This window comes from Schistocerca gregaria, chromosome 5 (assembly GCF_023897955.1).
Source record: "Schistocerca gregaria isolate iqSchGreg1 chromosome 5, iqSchGreg1.2, whole genome shotgun sequence".
Lineage (NCBI taxonomy): Eukaryota > Metazoa > Arthropoda > Insecta > Orthoptera > Acrididae > Schistocerca > Schistocerca gregaria.
Window position 1 is genome coordinate 157,451,172 of NC_064924.1, and position 19,862 is coordinate 157,471,033.

Below are 19,862 nucleotides of genomic sequence, written 5' to 3' on the forward strand. Positions count from 1 at the left end.
CTTTGGTGTTTATCTGTACAGTACAAGACTACCAGAGCTGTAACGCTTAATGACGTCATCGGGGCTCCATTCGCTTTGTGTCGTGCAGTCATCAATACACGAGTGGGCGATCGGCTCCGAAAGCCCATATCGGTGATGTTTCGTTGAATGGTTCGCACGCTGACCCTTGTTGATGGCCCAGAATTGAAATTGCAAAAAGTTGCGGAACGGTTGGACTTCTGTGACGTTGAACAACTCTCTTCAGTCGTCGTTGGTCACTTTCTTGCAGGATTTTTTCCTGCCGCAGCGATGTCGGAGATTTGATGTTTTACCGGATTCCTGACATTCCCGGCACACTCGTGAAAAGGTCGTAAGGGAAAATCCCCACTTCATTGCTTCCTTGGAGATGCTGTGTCCCATCGCTCGTACGCCGACTATAACATCACGTTCAAACTCACTTAAATGTTGATGGCGCAAATGGCTCTGAGCACTATGAGACTTAACATCTGAGGTCATCAGTCCCCTAGAACTTAGAACTAGTTAAACTTAACTAACTTAAGGACAACACACACATCCATGTCCGTGGCAGGATTCGAACCTGCGACCGTAGCGGCCGCGCGGTTCCAGACTGATGCGCCTGGAACCGCTCGGCCACCCCGGCCGGCTACATCTTGTTAACATGTCACTATAGGAGCAGTAACCGATCTAGCAACTGTGCCAGACCGCAGAGCCGTATGCTGTATATATCTCTGTATTTGAATAAGCATGGCTACACCAGTTACTTTGGCTGCTCAGTGTATATATATATATATATATATATATATATATATATATATATATATATATATATATAGTTTTATAGTGTGTATGAATTTTTGTAGCGCTGAACGAACGCCTCCTCCGGAGAATAAAGGATTAGACTCTTTTAAAATCCCAAAGTTGGAGCTATTTCCTCTCTCGTTCTCTCTGAGAGTAAACCAGAGGACAAATGGAGGAGATGGTTGTCGCGCATTCCTGCGAATTAGTCGCGTATTTCCTGCACGACACGGAGTTGTGGCCGGTCGTGCAACGAGGCGGCGAACAGGTGGTGGCGGCGACACGGAAGCCTGATCTCGCGCGTCGCTTGTGCTGTCACACAGCGCAGATGGCGCGTAGCAGCCGCTCCCTTCACGCAGCGCGCACGTGCGCTCAATTTTGCGCAACGCCGTTTAGGCGGAATGTGTGAAGACACTCGGGAGGTGGAAGACAAGGATCGTAATGGTGGACTCGTCCCTCGCGCACAATTACGGCGCGTACCCGTTTGCGGAGGAACTCACGCATTCGCAACGACACGTGTCCCGACGAGCAAATGGCCTCCTAATAGCCCGTTTTATGTCCTACAGGACGCGCCAGTCTCCTAGCATTTGCGCGACTGTCGCCGTAATGCAGCAAGTAAGGGTGCCGACTTCCCAAATTATGCAGAGGGCTTGTCGGTTTTCTCAGTGTGAGATTGCATAGTCATGACTACCAGCTTTTGTATGACGCCGTAAGTTATGTTTTGATTTTCGTACGAGAGTATCAAAGGCACTAGTAAAGTGAACCGGTTCTCGGGCTACCGACGTCGACAGTCAGGCGAAATAATCATCCATGACAGTTCAGAGCTGATATCCGTTTAACGCGTAGCTTCAGTATTCCATTTTCAAAAATGGTTCAAATGGCTCTGAGCACTATGGGACTCAACTGCTGTGGTCATTAGTCCCCTAGAACTTAGAACTACTTAAACCTAACTAACCTAAGGACATCACACACATCCATGCCCGAGGCAGGATTCGAACCTGAGACCGTAGCAGTCGCACGGCTCCGGACTGCGCGCCTAGAACCGCGAGACCACCGCGGCCGGCTATTCCATTTTCCACCTGCTTATTATACTTCTCTTTGCTACATAACTGTGGACGCCAATAGGTAGCAAATCTACGCACTTCCTGAATGACGATTTTTCTACTTCTGCTTGTAACAAAGCGAGGTGGTATAGTGTATGGACATTTGATTTTCGCATGCCACCTGTAGCTCATTTTCAGGAGATACCTGGGCTTGATGCTCCAACAAATCACTGGCCAATTTCCTTCTCCTTACATATCCTCCTGAGCGGTTTTTCATCTACATCTACATACGAATGCGCATTGCGTTCAGTCATTAATCTGCACTTGCTTATAGATATCAGCGACCCTGACGTCAACGGCCGATAGCTTTAATGTATCTTGCAACCATTCTACGCAAGAGATGTTAAAAATACTTTGGTCATTCGCCTCAGAACAATGATGTAGTCGCGGGCCGGCGTAGCCGAGCTGTTCTAGGCGCTACAGTCTGGAACAGCGCGACCGATACGGTCGCAAGTTTCGAATCCTGCGTCGGGCATGGATGTGTGTGATGTCCTTAGGGTAGTTAGGTTTAAGTAGTTCTAAGTTCTAGGGGACTGATGATCTCAGAAGTTAAGCCCCATAGTCCTCAGAGCATTTTGAAAGATGTTGTCGGTCTCTGACCATGTCAGACCCCATCTCGTCTTTAATAACTAGATGGTTATCTACCCTATGTACCTTATGTGTGTTATCTACCGATGTTATTCAATCTGTATATTGAGCAAGCAATAAAGGAAACAAAAGAAAAGTTCGGAGTAGGTATTAAAATCCATGGAGAAGAAATGAAAACTTTGAGGTTCGCCGATGACATTGTAATTCTTTCAGAGACAGCAAAGGACTTGGAAGGGCAGTTGAACGGCATGGACAGTGTCTTGAAAGGAGGGTATAAGACGAACATCAACAAAAGCAAAACGAGGATATTGGAATGTAGTCGAAGTAAGTCGGGTGACGCTGAGGGAATTGGATTAGGAAATGAGACATTTAAAGCAGAAAAGGAGTTTTGCTATTTGGGGAGCAAAATAACTGATGGTGGTCGAAGTAGAGAGGATATAAAATGTAGACTAGCAATGGCAAGGAAAGCGTTTCTGAAAAAGAGAAATTTGTTAACATCGAGTATAGATTTAAATGTCAGAAGTCGTTTCTGGAAGTATTTGTATGGAGTGTAGCCATGTATGGAAGTGAAACGTGGACAATAAATAGTTTAGACAAGAAGAGAATAGAAGCTTTCGAAACGTGGTGCTACAGAAGAATGCTGAAGATTAGGTGGGTAGATCACATAAGTAATGAGGAAGTATTGAATAGGATTGGGGAGAAGAGGAGCTTGTGACACAACTTGAGTAGAAGAAGGGATCGGTTGGTAGGGCATTTTCTGATACATCAAGGGATCACCAATTTAGTATTGGAGGGCAGCGTGGAGGTTAAAAATCGTAGAGGGAGACCAAGAGATGAATACAGTAAGCAGATTCAGAAGGATGTAGGCTGGGTACTGGGAGATGAAGAAGCTTGCACAGGCTAGAGTAGCATGGAGAGCTTCATCAAACCAGTCTCAGGACTGAAGACCACAACAACAACAACAACAACATCTACCTTACAAAGATTTGTTGCTCTGCTGTGAAATTATAAAGGCAAACTTGAAGTAAACTAAGGAGACTAAGATGCAACGAGTCAGTGCCCATTCGCCATTAAACAAGTGTGTTTACTATATTTATGCCGACGTATTACCTTGCTGAAGTTGCAGTCGTAAGTCACCGTAAACGAGGAAGCTCGCATCGTCATCCGTCTGTTAATGTGTAAAAATGACTGTGTGTATTCGTGGTTTAAATGCTCAAATGCGTTATCGTGAAGAGGAGTCCGGTATTTGTCGAGATACGTCCTGAAAACACGCAAATATTCACACTCTGCCGGCTGTTGTTACCAGATGGACAACCGTTGATCTGGCGCGCAAATTCGATGCAAACCACCCTGTCCCGAAAACTAACCCGCTACACGTTAGGTATCACAGAATGTTTCTGATAAAACACGTCAATAGATGTCTGTCAATCGCTCCACGCGAGGTAACTGACTAGTGGGTCTTGCCGACTCTTCGTGAAGTTCCGACGCGAGTTCTTGGCGCCGCCAGCTTCTCCTGCGTAGGTGGCTGTAATGGCAGGTGACGGCACGGCAGCCGCGGCGCAATTTCGCGTGTGCCGAGCCGTGAGTGAGGCGGACACGATGCGCAGATAGTGCGGCCTGTAATATTCGCCGACAACCGCAAATTACGCGTGAATTACGCGCCGTGCCATGCCGTGCAGTCGGCTCGCATATCCCTACCGGCGCTGGCCTCTGCGGCTGCTCATCCGAACCCAAAACACCGCCAGAAATGCAGACGCGAGTTTCACGACGCCTTCCTCGCTAAAGACAGTACCGTAAAAGAGAAGCGGCCCGATCGTCCTATGTGGCACTGTCCTGTGAGCGACCGTTGTTTCATCTTCTCTCAGAGGCGTCACTGGGCTACTGTACACACAGATTAACATTGAGGCGTACCCGCTCTCGGAAGCGCCGAGGCTCAAGCCTCTGCCCGGGCGCCCAGATTTTGGTTTTCCATGGTTTCCCTAAATCGCTTAATGGGTCATCTGTTAAGAATACGGTAGATTTTCTTTGCCATCCTTCCACAAACCGAGTTAGTGTTCCATCTCTGATGCCCTAATCGTCGACAGGAAGTCATACACCTATATCTCTTCCTTCCTACCGGCGGGATATGTGGCCAATATTGCTCGCCTGCCCGTTAATCCCAGATGGCGAAACCGGAGCACTGCGTCGCCTTCGAGCAACTACTCAGCTAGACAGTAGTACGTTTGAGACGTGGTACTTTGGAAAGAGCTGCAAATTAGGAGGATGTTGGAAAGAAAGACTGGTAAGGTAAGAAATGATGTCTTCCGCAGAATCGGCAATGAGAAGAACATGTGGGAAACACTGACACGACGAAAGGGTGATATGATAGATCACGGCCGGCAGGAGTGACCGTGCGGTTCCAGGCGCTGCAGTCTGGAGCCGAGCGACCGCTACGGTCGCAGGTTCGAATCCTGCCTCGGGCATGGATGTGTGTGATGTCGTTAGGTTAGTTAGGTTTAATTAGTTCCAAGTTCTAGGCAACTGATGACCTCAGAAGTTAAGTCGCATAGTGCTCAGAGCCATTTCAACCATGATCGATCACGTGTTAACACAAAGAATAACGTCATGATTAATAAAATTCTTTTCCGGGCTATTATGCCGTGGTCTGATGGATTTCGCATTGTAAACCAACGTTTCGTCCCCATCTGCGGAGGACATCTTCAAGGGGGTTCGTGGCTTCTGTTAACCTCCGAAACACACGCTGTCTCACTACTGACTGCAGCAAATTTTTGTTTTCGCGTGCTCCCGCGCATAGGCGTGACGTCACATGTTTTGAATACGCGAGCGCAATTGGCCGTTGTCGGTTGCCGCCGTCCGCTGTTGCTATCATCCCATGGCGGAAGACTGGTACACATCTTCTTCAGCACCGGCATCCAGATGTCATTCAATTTCACGCCCTGCTCCTTCCTATTAAAATTGGTTTACAATGCGAAATCCATCAGACCACGGCATAATAGCCCGGAAAAGAATTTTATTAATCATGACAGTTCCGGCCGTGAAAGTTTACATTTTACAATCACAAAGAATAACTTCACAAACTGCGACATCGTCGCGAAAAAACAGTGACCCGTACGTGTAATGAGTTTCATTTAATTTACGTCTATGGCCACGAACTTTTTGTTAACATATTGCCGGTTTCGGTCTTTAATGACCATCATCAGATCTGCAGCAAAAATGGGAAAAACATAAATACACTCGCAAACTGTATACAGCTTAAGAACAATACATGGACCATAATGAAAAGTAGTACTGATAAAATTTACATTTGTTCGGTTTAAATATGAAGAGGCATATCTGTTTCATAACAACAAAGTCCTAATGTACTGCAGCCATAGTGGCATCGTCAAATGTTAAATGCGGAATCAGCACCAGCATCGTCAAATACATATAAATTACATCACATGCACGAGTCATGTTGTCAGTGGTACTACTGTGTAAAACAAGCTGCCGTACACAGTTTGCGAGTGTATTTATGTTTTTCCCATTTTTGCTGCAGATCTGATTATGGTCATTAAAGACCGAAACCGGCAATCTGTTAACAAAAAGTTTGTGACCATCGACGTAAATTAAAGGAAACTTATTAAAGAATAACTTACTTGGTTCTTGGCACAGCTGTCGAGGTACAAAATGTAGACAAAGACAGAGCTTACAATATCCCCAACAAATCACTGATAACGTTGGGTGTGAGTGCTCCCCCGAGATGAAGTAACCGGCGTGGGAGAGAAATTCATGGCAGGTCGCACAAACCAGTCACAATGGTGAGCAAATTCAGGCAATCATATACGCTACCAGATAATTTTCGTTGGCCGACGGTGTTTATCGTACTTTCCCAAAATCAATTTTCCCTCTTAAATTCCATTTATCTTTCTTACAACTGAGCTACCTCTCCGTCCGTGGAGGTAAGTTGTTTGTGTTTTAGTATGAACCTACAAATTTCAATGGCCTGAATGATTAGTATACAGTATACTGTTCGTATCTACTAGGTTACTGCACACAGAGTACTACGAAACCCTGGCAGCTTAAAACATTTACTGGATCGAGAGTCGAAACCGGAAACTTATTTTGTGAGCAGTGCTCTTATCGACCAAGTTATCGACACATGACTGATGAGCCGGCCCATACAGCTTCAATTCAGTACCTTCATGCTAATCTCCTTACAACAGAAGAAATGTAGTGACAAACTGATGCTGTTTCGAATCATGTCCTGGATGTTCAGACGGTAACAACAATGATCGCGAAAGGCAAGGATCCGAATACATTTTCCTTCATGAATAACAGTCCTTTACATCTCAATATCTAACTTTTCCAGTTTTGTGTTTGCATTACGTATTTCCGAGCGAAAGCTCAATTCTTAGGATTTACTTGACGGTTTTCATTATGACCTGGCTAAGCAGATGCACCTCAGGTAGATTAAGTTGTTATATAAATGAAGGTACATATGGGTGCTAGTAAAGAAACAAACTACAGCACTATAAAACATCTAAACATCTAAAAGTTGCGAGAACCTGCATCACTGGTGGTCCAGTACATAAATACATATCTACAATCTGCATCTACACGTATATCACTCCTCTGCAATTCACACTTACGGCGTGACAGAGGGTTTTTCGAACCATCTTCAAACTATTTCTCTACTGTTCCACACTCTAATTCCGTGTTGGAAAAATGAACACTTAAATCTTACTGTGTGAATTCTGATTTTACTTATTATGATGATAACTTCTTCGTATGGATATTGGCGACAGTAGAATATTTTTACGAGAAAACTGCTGATTGCTAACAAACAGAAGCAAAAAAAAAAAAAATAGGAATAAACTTTCGCTGTGACAATTTTTTTAAAAAATTAGTTAATCTATAGATACCAGTAACCCCTCCCCTCAACCCTCGAGTCTTTAAAGAATCGAACTCCAGTGCATAAAACAACTCTTTTTCGGAAAAATTTTTTAACTTGTGTCAATGATTATGACGTCATATCTTCTCAACTATGTGTCGTACAATGATATAATTTTGCAAGTACATTCAGTGGTATATGTGGATAGCGTACGTAAAGAGTGTTGTCAATACATCTAGTAGAAAAGAAATCATTAAAAAGTCATGTATGTTTTACTGCAAGTCACGTAACCGATAAACTTTCATTTTGTGGTATCAGCGAGAAAATGTTTCGAAATTATTTGTAAAGTTAGTTCGAAGTCGTTAGGGGCTCCCATTCTAAAATACTGGATGGATATATTCGGGATAATTTGTGCGCTGTGCATTACGCTGCATCAAGACACGCACACACACACACACACACACACACACACACACACATACATATATTTCCTAACTTGTGCAAAATTTTTAACGCAAGATTATACCTCTTAAGGAGCAGAACGTGACAGCCTGTTCGCTCAGTAATCACATGAAATACTGAAAATAAAGTTGTTGCCCCTGGATTCAGTTAGATAGACAACCGAGTGCAACTTGGTCGGGAGACGATTTTAGAAGTATAGTAATACAGATGAGACACTGGAGATAGAAAACTGCTCTTAAAACAGTTGTTTTCTTTCTGTCTCTGTGTGCCACGTGGAACCATTACTGATTCGTTACAAATGGTGAAAAAATCGGGAGTAACCATTAAATCACCCTCGTGAAAAGTTTAGGGAGACAACGGAAGATGTACGTCGGGGCGCACGGAAGTGGGGTTAAAGTGCAGCATCTTTCGCAGGCAGCTACAATGTTTTAACCGCTGTGCCACATCGCTCATTTACCAGCGCCGAGCAAGCTTGCGAGAGGCGTAAGAATTTAATGGCAGGAGATGAAGCGACACGTTGTAAATCGTACCAACGAAACTTGTGTTGCATATATTCCGTGCATTTCGTCTGCTGACAAGACACAGACGTAGCTAAATCCTAACAGGCGGAGATGTGGCAATGTTTCGAATGCATCTTCGCAGTTAAGCACATAGTAAATAAATAAACGCTGCGTTATTCTGTACACGAGGAGAATAAATTGCGAAGGGTACGCGGGTGGGAGTCTTACCGTGGCGACGGCTCAGACAATTGCGGCCGGCCGTGCCATAAAAGATTATGGCTCGCGCGATTGATTATTACGGGCTGTGGCGCCCAGGGAGAAACTCGAGAGGGTCGTAAAGCACCGCGGCTCGCGACGTGCCAGTGTTTTGTGTCCCGGCGTAATGGCAGCCTTCCGGCGCGCGGGGAATAAACACGTAGGCCGGCCGCGGTTAGCCGGTTCGCGCCGGCGGCACAATAGCGGGAAAGCGAGAGCTCCGGCTAATTGGGGTGTCGCGACCCGCCACCCGTCGCGGAAGACACCGGCAGCGCATTAGCGTTAGCGGGACCGCTGTGCGGAAGGCAGTCGTAACGCACCCTCCCACAGGGCAGGGCAGCTCCTAGAGTGCTATAGCGGAACACAACCAGCATTTGCAAGTACTGCGGCCAGCCGACGACTGGTAAGTTCCGCGACTTTTGATTGATTGAGAGAGTATGAGACCAAACGGCGAGGTCATCAGTCACGCGATTCCAAAGGTGGTTACATAAGAAACAGTCTGCTAAAAGTGAACGGATTCAGTCAGAGGAGTCAAATTATAAAAGAATTAACATTAAACACACAGAGTATAAGCATAAAAGCACTCCGTCTTCAGGCCACCGGGACCATCCGACCGCCGTGTCATCCTCAGTAGAGTATGCGGATAGGAGGGACGTGGGGTCAGCACACCGCTTTCCCGGTCGTTATGATGGTATTCTTGACCGAAGCCGCTACTATTCCGTCGAGTAGCTCCTTAACTGGCTTCACGAGTCTGAGTGCACCCCGAAAAATGGCAACAGCGCATGGCGGCCCGGATGGTCACCCATCCAAGTGCCGATCACGCTCGGCAGCGCTTAACTTCGGCGATCTCGCGGGAACCGGTGTATCCACTGCGGCAAGGCCGTTGCCCATAAGCATAAGAGGTGATACCATGTCTAAAAAATGGAAAAAGGGGGGGGGGTCATGGGGTCAAAGACCGTGAAGACTGCAAAAGGAGTCAAAATCACAATCAACCCGCCCCTGCTCCAAGACGAAAGGAGAACCTTATATCTGGAAATAATCCGTGACTTTTAAGGGGTTATAAATCGACATTAAAGAAACTAAATTCTTCGTGTTGCCTAGGAGCTTCAGGGATTGGACAAAAATATGCAAACACTGCTAGAAGAGGGCCGGCCGGAGTGGCTGTGCGGTTCTAGGCGCTGCAGTCCGGAGCCGAGCGACCGCTACGGTTGCAGGTTCGAATCATGCCTCGGGCATGGATGTGTGTGATGTCCTTAGGTTAGTTAGGTTTAATTAGTTCTAAGTTCTAGGCGACTGATGACCTCAGAAGTCGCTAGTGTTCAGAGCCAAGGTATTTCGCTTGGTGTTGATTGTAGAGTTGTTGGATGTCCTGAGGGATATCGTGCCAAATATAACTGGCGCGTTGGATCGTCAACATACCGAGTGGACTGGAGAGCCCTTTACATGCATATGTCGTTCTCAATTGAGGAGAGATCCGGTGACCTTGCTAGCCAAGGTAGGGTTTGGCAAGTATGTCGACAAGTAACAGAAACTCTCGCCCTGTGGGGGCGCGCGTTGTCTTGCTGAAATATAAGCCATGAAGGGCAACAAAATGGGGCGTGGAATAAAGTCGACGCACCACTAAGCGTGTCGCAGATGACAACCAAAGGGGTCTTGCTAATAAAAGAAATGGCACCCCGGACGATCATTCCTGGTTGTCGGGCCGTATGGCGTGCGACAGTCAGGTTGGTATCCCACCGTTGTCCGGGGCATCTCCAGAAACATATTCTCATTGACTGGAGTAGAATTGTCTTCAGTGAGATGTCCAACTTCGAACTGAGAACCGATAAACAGCAAAGACTTGCCCGGAGACGCCCTTGACAGTGCTGGGATACCAACCTGCCTGGAAGGAACAGTGGACAGACGTTGGGCTGGGAAGTGAAATGTGTAAGTGTAGACTGCAGGAAGGAGCTAGGTTCCGTCTGCAGGATCGGACGGATGCTGCGATAAGGCTATAGCTGGTAGAATGGGTAAGAGGTAGCCTGTTCAAGCTTCCTTGACGTGGGATCTGGGCGGTGAGAAGGTGGAGAAAGGGTGGGACGTGTTGGTATAGGCACGACAACAGAACGGGACTGCAGAGGATCGGGGAGACGATTGGGTTCGAGTATGCCAGGTGTGTAGGATTTCCGAAGATGTTCGAGGAATTTGAGGAGAAGGGGAATTTTGTCAACTGATGGAGGAGAGGGCAGGCGGATTCGGAGGATCAGGTGCAGTGTATGGCGTTGTAGGAGTGGTAACTCCGAAATGCCTACATCACTCGGGATCCTTTCGGAAGTGCTTACGCACACTGCTCGCAGTAGGAGAGAGACGCCAGGAAGTGACAGCGAGTAGTTCGCAACGGGTAGCCGCCGACGGCAGCGACCTCAGTCGGGAAAGAAGGGCGGCTGGTCTGGGCGTGAGGCTGCGCTTGAACCAGTCTGCCGCGGGGTCAGTTCGCGACCTTGCCGTGCCGTCTGGTCCCGCCAGCCTTGACCGGACTTACGGGTTTACTACAATGCCGCCTCTGCCCGGTTCCGACGTACACCCAGCTGACTCACGGTCTCGCAGACACCGCTCGTTCTGAGAGCACACTGCCTTCCCGTGACTGGCGCTTCAAGCTGGACGCACGCTAGGCTTGCTCGTTGACGAGTAACAAACGTCACCTCACGATTGTTCGCGTCAGTAGATCGTGACATAATTAGGCGTATGACGTGAACTCAAATGGACAACGAAGCAGTTCTCCGATTTTGGTCTCGTCTCAGCAGTTTATCATAGCGACCGGTTAACGACACTCAGTGCACCCAACTATTTGCTTCCAATTAAGGAAATTAATTTAACGCATTTCCACAGTAACATGCACACAGGGCCTCATTTTCCATTCAATGCACATAATATGCACCAGCAATATTTTTGGTTATATATGACGGTAGTATCTGTTTCTGAAAGAACAGTTACCGTTGATGACCATGCATCATTGCTAAAAATGAAATGATATTTAAATGGAGACCCTACCTGCGAACCGGCGTTGATATAGTTCATTGGGGACATGTTGAAAATGTGTGCCCCGACCGGGTCTCGAACCCGGAATCTCCTGCTTACATGGCAGACGCTCTATCCATCTGAGCCACCGAGGGCACAGAGGATAGTACTCCTGCAGAGACTTATCCCTTGCACTCACCCCGTGAGACCCTCATTCCCAACATGTCCACACGACTACATTCGTAGTGCGCCATCATATTTTTGGTTCAAAATGGTTCAAATGGCTCTGAGCACTATGGGACTCAACATCTTAGGTCATAAGTCCCCTAGAACTTAGAACTACTTAAACCTAACTAACCTAAGGACATTACACACACCCATGCCCGGGGCAGGATTCGAACCTGCGACCGTAGCAGCCCCGTGGTTCCGGACTGCAGCGCCAGAACCGCACGGTCACCGCGGCCGGCGGCAGATGTCATTACACTCGTATTCTTCACCAAATATCTCGATGGAAATCGACGTAATCAAGGCGGAAACCGTAAGTGTAGAGGTAGTAATGCAATTAAATTTTCAGCAGTTGTTCCAACTACCGGCGTGTGTGTTCCGTTTCGAGGTCCGCTGTAAAACTAACAAGGTGCACGACGCCTGTCCTCGAAGACGTAATGAGGATCGCTCGCCGAGTCGACGAACCAGACCGCCTGGCAGCTCATACGAGGTCTTTCCCGCTGGCGTTTCTCCCTCTAATAGGCAAGCAACCGTCATTATGTTTGCACCTTAGTTAATAAGAGCAGGAAAGGGCTTCTGGGACAAATTTTATCCGGGGCAGCTCGGAGTCTCGTATTACATTAATAGCGGTAAGGACTGTTATTTGAGAGCGGCCAGTGTTTTTTGGAGGAACGGTAATCGCACTGCCTTTGTTGTTAGCGGTGATAATTGCGGCCCTGCATGCAGTAGGGCGTGGCGCCCTCGAGGAGGAGCAGATGTCCGCCGGAGAAAGCACGGACCAGTCGTCAGCTGTAATTGTCCACCGACTGTTCCAGACTGCCCGCCAATTTATGTCAGTGCTAGCAGCCTTCTAGTCTATGCCCTCGTCCAGTACTACCAACTATCAGTTGCCTAGAGCAGGTGAAAGAATATTAATATACTGGTCAGGTAAAGAAAACTTCCAAAGCGCTTAACTTTCGACACGTCAGTTGCCGCATCCACACACAAGGGGTAGTCAAATGAAAATGAGACAAAAGGAAAGAAAAGTAAGCATTTTTTTTTTGCTTCAAACTTAATCGCCATAACAGTTAATACCTTCATCCCACTGTGAGGGAAGACGGTCACTGTCACGGAGAAATGGTTGCGGTTGCCTAGGAAACCATGATTGTACTCGTACCCAAGCGCTCACCTCATCGTGCAAAATGAATGTCTTTCTTCAGGGCTCCAAAAATAGGGAATTCGCATGGCGAGAGTTTGGGACAGTATGTAGGATGTGTAAGGCTTCCCAGTGAAACATGCTGGCTCGCCCACATGTTGTCAAGGCTACTTCGACTACGATGCAGAAGCTTCGCTAGGAAGCCCTTAGGCATCCTCCGTATAGTCATGATCTCTCCCCTTAGGATTTCCATATTTTCGGAGCCATGAAGAAAGATATTCGCGCCCGTGGATTCGCTTTGGATGAAGATGTGCCCGCCTGTGTACAATTGTGATTCCGTAAGCAACCGCACTGCATTAATTCATTTTCGCGGTATTCCTGCATGCTTGCTTTCATAAATGACTAGCTCCACATACTTTTCCTTTACCTTTCGCATTTCTAGTCTAGATGTTTCTTCAACAGTTTTCAGAATAGAAGCTCTGTTTTCTATTAACGCTGAATGAATGTGATTATACGAACTGAACACGAGAGAAGGAAGCTGGACTTGCGTGTTTTAATGATTTATGCTTTCTAAACACATTTATCTCTAACAGTTTTGGCGAGGAATACAGAAAGTTAAGAATAAGTAGCCAGTGGTTCAGAATATTTATTCGTGTCTTTTGATAGTGTCTGAGAAGTAAACGATGAAACATATGTTTGTCACAGTGAGCAACCGGAATGTTATAAGTATACATTATTTGCGTGAAGTGATAAAGTGAGGTTTAGGGCGGGTTCTCGTGCAAAGATTCCTCTGCGACTCCAAAAATAATAAGTTATGTCGCGGCAGACCTCGCAAGTAAAAGGATACACGCAGAAAATATGCAAAGAAGACAAAAAACTAGAAGCTCCAGCCGACCAGGAGAAAGGCGACCTCCAACGGCTCCCATTCGCCGTTTTTGCTGACGCCAGCCGGCACGTCATGCACAGCTGGGAAGACTTACGCTGGCGCCACGACTTTAAACTCGGCCGTAATATCCGTCCCTTCTTCAAGGCGTCGCTCGTAAAAAGCATGTTTACACTCGCGAGCATTTGTTACCGACAGCGTTACGAGCCGCCAATCACAGATCGCTCGTGGTCACCTCCCGGCCGTTCTCAATGCGTCGCACGCCATCTCGGCAGGACTTCTCCATTGTCGTTTGTTATGGCCCACCACCACTCGCTGTTAAAGCTGCTACCCGCGCTTAAACGGTCAGCGAGACAGTTGTTACAAAGGAACGACGCCAAAGGAAATTCCTTGCGGTTCGCGACAGAATTAGTGCAGCCTCCTGTATGTCACGCCTTCTTGAATCTTTAATACTGTGCGCATTAACGTCATGCGTCATGTAGACGAAAAATAAAAAAAAAAAAAGGCAACTGCTTTCAGAGATTCTACCTCTTTCTTCTATACTCAAATATTGTTCTTTGGGATTTTTTCACGTATTTCTTATATCAGATATTTCGATAACGGCCCTCTACGAACCACGTAAAACATCCCAGTTCACCAATTTTCGTCTGTTCGTCACTTCTAGATCGATTTCCTACAGTCCATTACACCGAGAACCGCAGAGAAGATCCAGAGAAGAACGGCGCGTTCGTCACACGGTTATTTGGTAACCGTGATAGCGTTACGGAAATGTTTAGTAGCAGACTCTGCAAGAGAGGCGCTCTGTATCGCGGTGTAGCTTGCTGTTCAGGTTTCGAGAGGGTGCGTTTCTGGACAAGATCAAATATATTGCTTCCTCCTGCTTATACCTCCCGAGGAGATCACGAATGTAAAATTAGAGAGATTCGAGCGCGCACGGAGGCTTTCAGACAGTCGTTCTTCCCGCGAACCATACGCGACTGGAACAGGAAAGGGAGGTAATGACAGTGGCCTCCGCCACACACCGTTGGGTGGCTTGCGGTGTATAAATGTAGATGTAGATGTAGATGTGCCATACTCGGTGAATGGGCTACTCCCACTAAGCTCACAGATGCCTGAAGATGGGATGGTTCAAATGGAATCTGAAGTAATCAGTCCCCTAGAACTTAGAACTACTTAAACCTAACTAACCTAAGGACATCACACACATGCATGCCCGAGGCAGGATTCGAACCTGTGACCGTAGCAGTCGCGCGGTTCCGGACTTCGCGCCTAGAACCGCTCGTCCACCGCGGCCGGCGAAGGGATGATTAATCTTGTATACAGTTAGCATTAGTAATAAAAGGCATTGTGTTAGGAGGTGGAATTCTAGACACTGCAGTTAATAACTGACGCGGGCAAGTCACAACATTCCACCGCGACAAAGCAGAAATTGAGATTGGGAGGAAGGGCGGTACATGAAGTACATCAACTATCCTGCACCACACCTCGTAAGGTAGCCTGCCGAGCATAGATAAGGATGTACGGAATCATTTGCACGAAAGCGGAAGTTTTGACAAATAATGGCTATTGCTCCGAAAAACGCCGTACCGAGGGGAGGTGACGATATGGTTAGCACACTCGACGGTTCAAACCCGCGTCCGGCCATCTAGGTTTTCCGCGATTTCCCTCTATCGCTTCAGGTAAATGCTGCGTTGGTTCCTGTGAAAGGGCACGCCCGATTTCCTTCCCCATCCTTCCCTAATACGATGGGACCGATGAGCTTGCTGTTTGGTCACCTTCTCCGAGTCAACCAACCAACCAAAAAAGGAGTTATTTCGCCGAGTGCTGACTAGGTTACCTACAGCGGCAGGAGTGGAGCCAGTTTTGGAGACGACGGTTGCTGGGTCGCGTGTGGCGCCGGCCGGTCCACGTGGTGCGACTGGCTCACATTCCACACGGCTCCTGGCAGCAAGGTCGCCGCGTGACAATACAGCCGCACAACCCGTTCTGCCACCGCAGCCCACAGTCAGCGGCGCAATGACCCAAAACATTGACGGCACGACCAAGGCCGGAGCCCGACTGCTTGCTGTCGTGTACACGTACTAGCGCCACGGGAGACTGTGGCCAAGCCTGTTTGCATCTGCCTGCGTGATCGTTTCCGACGGGAGGCTCTGAATCTCTGTAGCCGTTACGTTTTGCGGCAGTTTTAGTCTTCATCGCCGTTATGGGAGCAATATTCTTATAGCAGGGGAGGAACACGAACTAAAAATGACAGCTAGAGCGTTAATAGAGAAGGATTCTGATGAGAAAACTGTGTGTATGGCAGTAACAAGGGAGATAAGCGGCATGCAGTTAAGAACTCTAGAGCTTTCAAATACTTAGGGAGCAGAGTTAATTAGAATATCATCTACACTTACACGACCACTATGCATTGTACGCTGAAGTATCTTGCTCATCGAACTACTTTCATACTATTTCTCTACCATTCTAATCTTTAACAACGCTCGGAAGAAAGGAACACTGAAATCTTTCCGTGCGAGTTCTGATTCCTATTATTTTATTGCAACGTCTTTCCTTCCTGCGTAGATGGCCGTCAACAACGCATTCACAGCATAAAGTTGGGGATTTAAATTTGGTGAAAAGTTCTCCCAGCAACGAATACCGCCTTTGTTTTAATAATTATTGCCACACCAACTCGCGTATCATACCCGTGCACAATATGGAAATTCTGCACTTACAAGAAAACTATGCGAGACACGATCACGAAGCAAGGAGATGGAGAAAAGAGTTATTAACTTTAAAAGTAAGGCGCTAAGAAACGTTTTTGGACTGTGTTTGTGCATGACAGTTTCAGGAGAAAAAATTCGGAAATTCATTCACTGCATATTGAGCCGTATGTACAAAAAGGACCAAAAGAATTGAAAGACTGGAATATATACTGAGAAGGGAAGAATAGATAGTAAAGAAAGAAGTGCAAGAAGGAAAGCTATAAGAAATGGTTCAAAAATGGTTCAAATGGCTCAGAGCACTATGGGACTTAACATATGAGGTCATCAGTCCCCTAGAACGTAGAAATACTTAAACCTAACTAACCTAAGGACATCACACACATCCATGCCCGAGGCAGGATTCGAATCTGCGACCGCATCGGTCGTGCTGTTCCAGACTGAAGCGCCTAGAACCGCTCGGCCACAGCGACCGGCTATAAGAAATGAGAGCTCTTGCCAGACGACAGCTGAGGTGACAGGATAGAGTCATGAAAGATATCAACGCCCTGGGAACTCACGAGAACTAAGCTGCAGGCAGAAAACGATAGAAAAGGCTAAAGAATGAGGCAATGACGCGACTTTGGTTCGTCTGGACATGCTGGGAAGAGGTATGAGTATGAGTAAAGAAAGAAATTTTAAAAAAGAAAAGGTTCGGTAACTGTAGTCAAGTTTAAGATGAAAGGAACTGAATGAGAAGATTCGCTGACGACAGTGCTGTCAGAATTACAGGAACTGTTGAATTTTAACAGTCAGTCTACTGATATACAATATAGATTTCAAATATGCAGAAAAATTTGAGTACTGAGGGGCAGCGGAAATGAAATTAGCCCAAACTTACGATTGAAATTGGGACTACTTAAGAGACGAAGTGAAGCAAAATAACGCTTAGCAGAAGAAACAAGGAGGTCGTAAGGAGCGATAAGAGACCATGCGAACATTCTTCAACGTTAGCAGCATGACACATAGGATTTCATTTCACACAGGAATTTCTTAGAATGTACGTCTGGAGCACAGCTTTGCGTGGAAAAACAGAAAAGACGATAATCGGTACGTTTGAGATGTGGTGCTACAAAAGAATACTAGAAAGTAAGGGGTCTGATGCGATTAAGAAATTGAAGTCGTTGTCTGCAGAATCGGCCCGGATGAGAATATGCGTAAATTACTAAGCAGAAAAAGGGACAGGATTATTGGACAGGTATCAAGACATCAGGGAATAACTTCCATGGTATTAGAAAGCGCTGTAGTGGACGAAACTTGTTGGGGAATTCTAAGATTGTAATATATGTAATTACGGACGTTGAGCACAAATGCTACTCTGATATGAAGAGACTAGCTCAGGAGAGGAATCATGGTAGGCCGTATAGAACCACTGACATGACTTATAGAAAGAATAAAAAAACTTCTCGCATGCTGACGTCAGAGGTTTAAAGGTAATTCTACGAATTTGATGATGAGACACTGAGAATTCGCTGCAAGGAAATGTGTGACACTGATCCTGGCGTAATTCTGAGGCTAATTCTAAGGAGAATGCGAACTAATCAGTCATTTTCATCCGAAAAAAGAAGCAAGAAACTGAATCACGCGAAATCCACAAAATTGTGTCATCATTTCCATCGTTCCTTCGCAGCAAGAACAATGGATTAATCAGACCTTGGGCGATGTAATGACCTTCGGAAAACATGATGGTTGAGTAACACAGTGTACCTGAGGTAATTTTCCTGGCGTGCACTGTTGCGTGGGATGTATCCAGCTGCGCAATAGGTACTTTACGCAGGGACGTATGTGGAACACTGGGTTCCTGGTAGGTCTCATGCCGCATAGCTACCACACGACCAACTCATTTGCAGTGTGCACAAACAGCAAATATGAAACGTAAGATGCAATATAATCAAGATATTTATTGACATGTTTCGTGATGATGTAAATCTGATAAATAGGAACTCTAGTACGGCGTACCACCTTTATTTCTAATGACAAGCTTCACGTCAGACTACACTGAAGCCTGATAATGAATACGAAAGGCGCGGTAATGAACTCTAACTGATGTCTCTTTTTGTAAGCTCAGATGCTGTGTGGGTCGATGCGCGTTTTGCACCGAGAATGCCCGTCTTTTTCCTGGCGGCTTACTAAGAAATGTAATTTACGCGAGTGACTGCAGAGCCATTACGCACACTTTATGACGGATAATTACCCTGAAAAGCACGCCAGAAAGCTAGTCTCTGATACCGGTAAAATAAAGTCGAAAACAAGCTGTTAAGTGTAGGCACAGTAATTGAAGGTTGGCGAGAATTTTTTTTGAATAAAACGTTCTGGGTTTTCAAGCCGCATCAATTCGAATAAAATCCTCGAGCTTTCGACGGCCATCTCCGCCATCGTAGTCAGGAGTTCACTGACTGCCGGGACTGCTACGGTTTCTCGCTTATATAGGCATGATGACGACATCATCAGCAGTCAATCAGATTGACCCAACGTGGCTCGCGCGCTTAAGTCGACCCGGGCAGCTGGAGGAGCTATTGCCCGTAAGTAGTTGTAACTCCTAGGCGACTGATGACCTCAGAAGTTAAGTCCCATAATGCTCAGAGCCATTTGTAGATGCATGAGCCAACACTTTTGTATTTTCGAGCCGTATTTTATGTTCTTTTTCTAGGCAACGCTCCGCTATGGCCGGCTTGTCAAGCTCCCTTTGTTTCTGCAGCCGTTCTAACTTGCTGCTAGTTGCTCCACAGTATGGCAGGAATGCAGTCCGTTTGGCCTCTTCTACTGATTCACCAGGCGTCTTTCGTCGGCGGGCCTTGAAAGCGTTTGCGATGTCTCTTTTGCTGTATCCATTTTCTCCGAAAACACGTTTTAAGTTCTGCAGTTCAGATTGTAGGTGGTCGTCGTCAGAGATAATCTTGGCTCTATGAACCAACGTGTTCAGGGCCGCTTTCTTGTCTATAGGACGGTGGAAACTATTGCCGTTCAAGTACCGATCAGTGTGTGTTGATTTCCGGTACACTGAATGACCAAGCTGGCCTCCTGCCTTTTTTCATGATCCCTTTTTTTTTTACATCAGTTCTTTGTAAAGTTCAATATTTCCTAGCGTTCGGATGTGTACGCCTTGTAATATACTATTCAGAATGAGTTAAATTTTTCTGTCAATTTCCTGATATTCCGGGGAAAAGACCAATCCTGGTAACCAGATAAAGTACGCAAACACTTGTAGTATATTTTAGGCTCTTCTCTGGAAGAAGCAAATCAGTTCACAAAAACTTGTCCTTCTCGTTCATGTGAATTTTTCCATGTTGCAAGGTACAATTAAC

General features: G+C 46.3%; 1 protein-coding gene and 1 non-coding gene across 14 annotated transcripts in view; both read right to left on the reverse strand.

The window, feature by feature from the left end:
- Positions 1-19,862, reverse strand: part of LOC126272805 (protein grainyhead) — a 290,734-nt gene that overhangs the window by 129,751 nt on the left and 141,121 nt on the right. The window lies entirely within an intron of this gene.
- Positions 11,652-11,726, reverse strand: Trnat-ugu (transfer RNA threonine (anticodon UGU)). The gene has a single exon. It is a non-coding gene; the product is annotated as a tRNA-Thr (tRNA).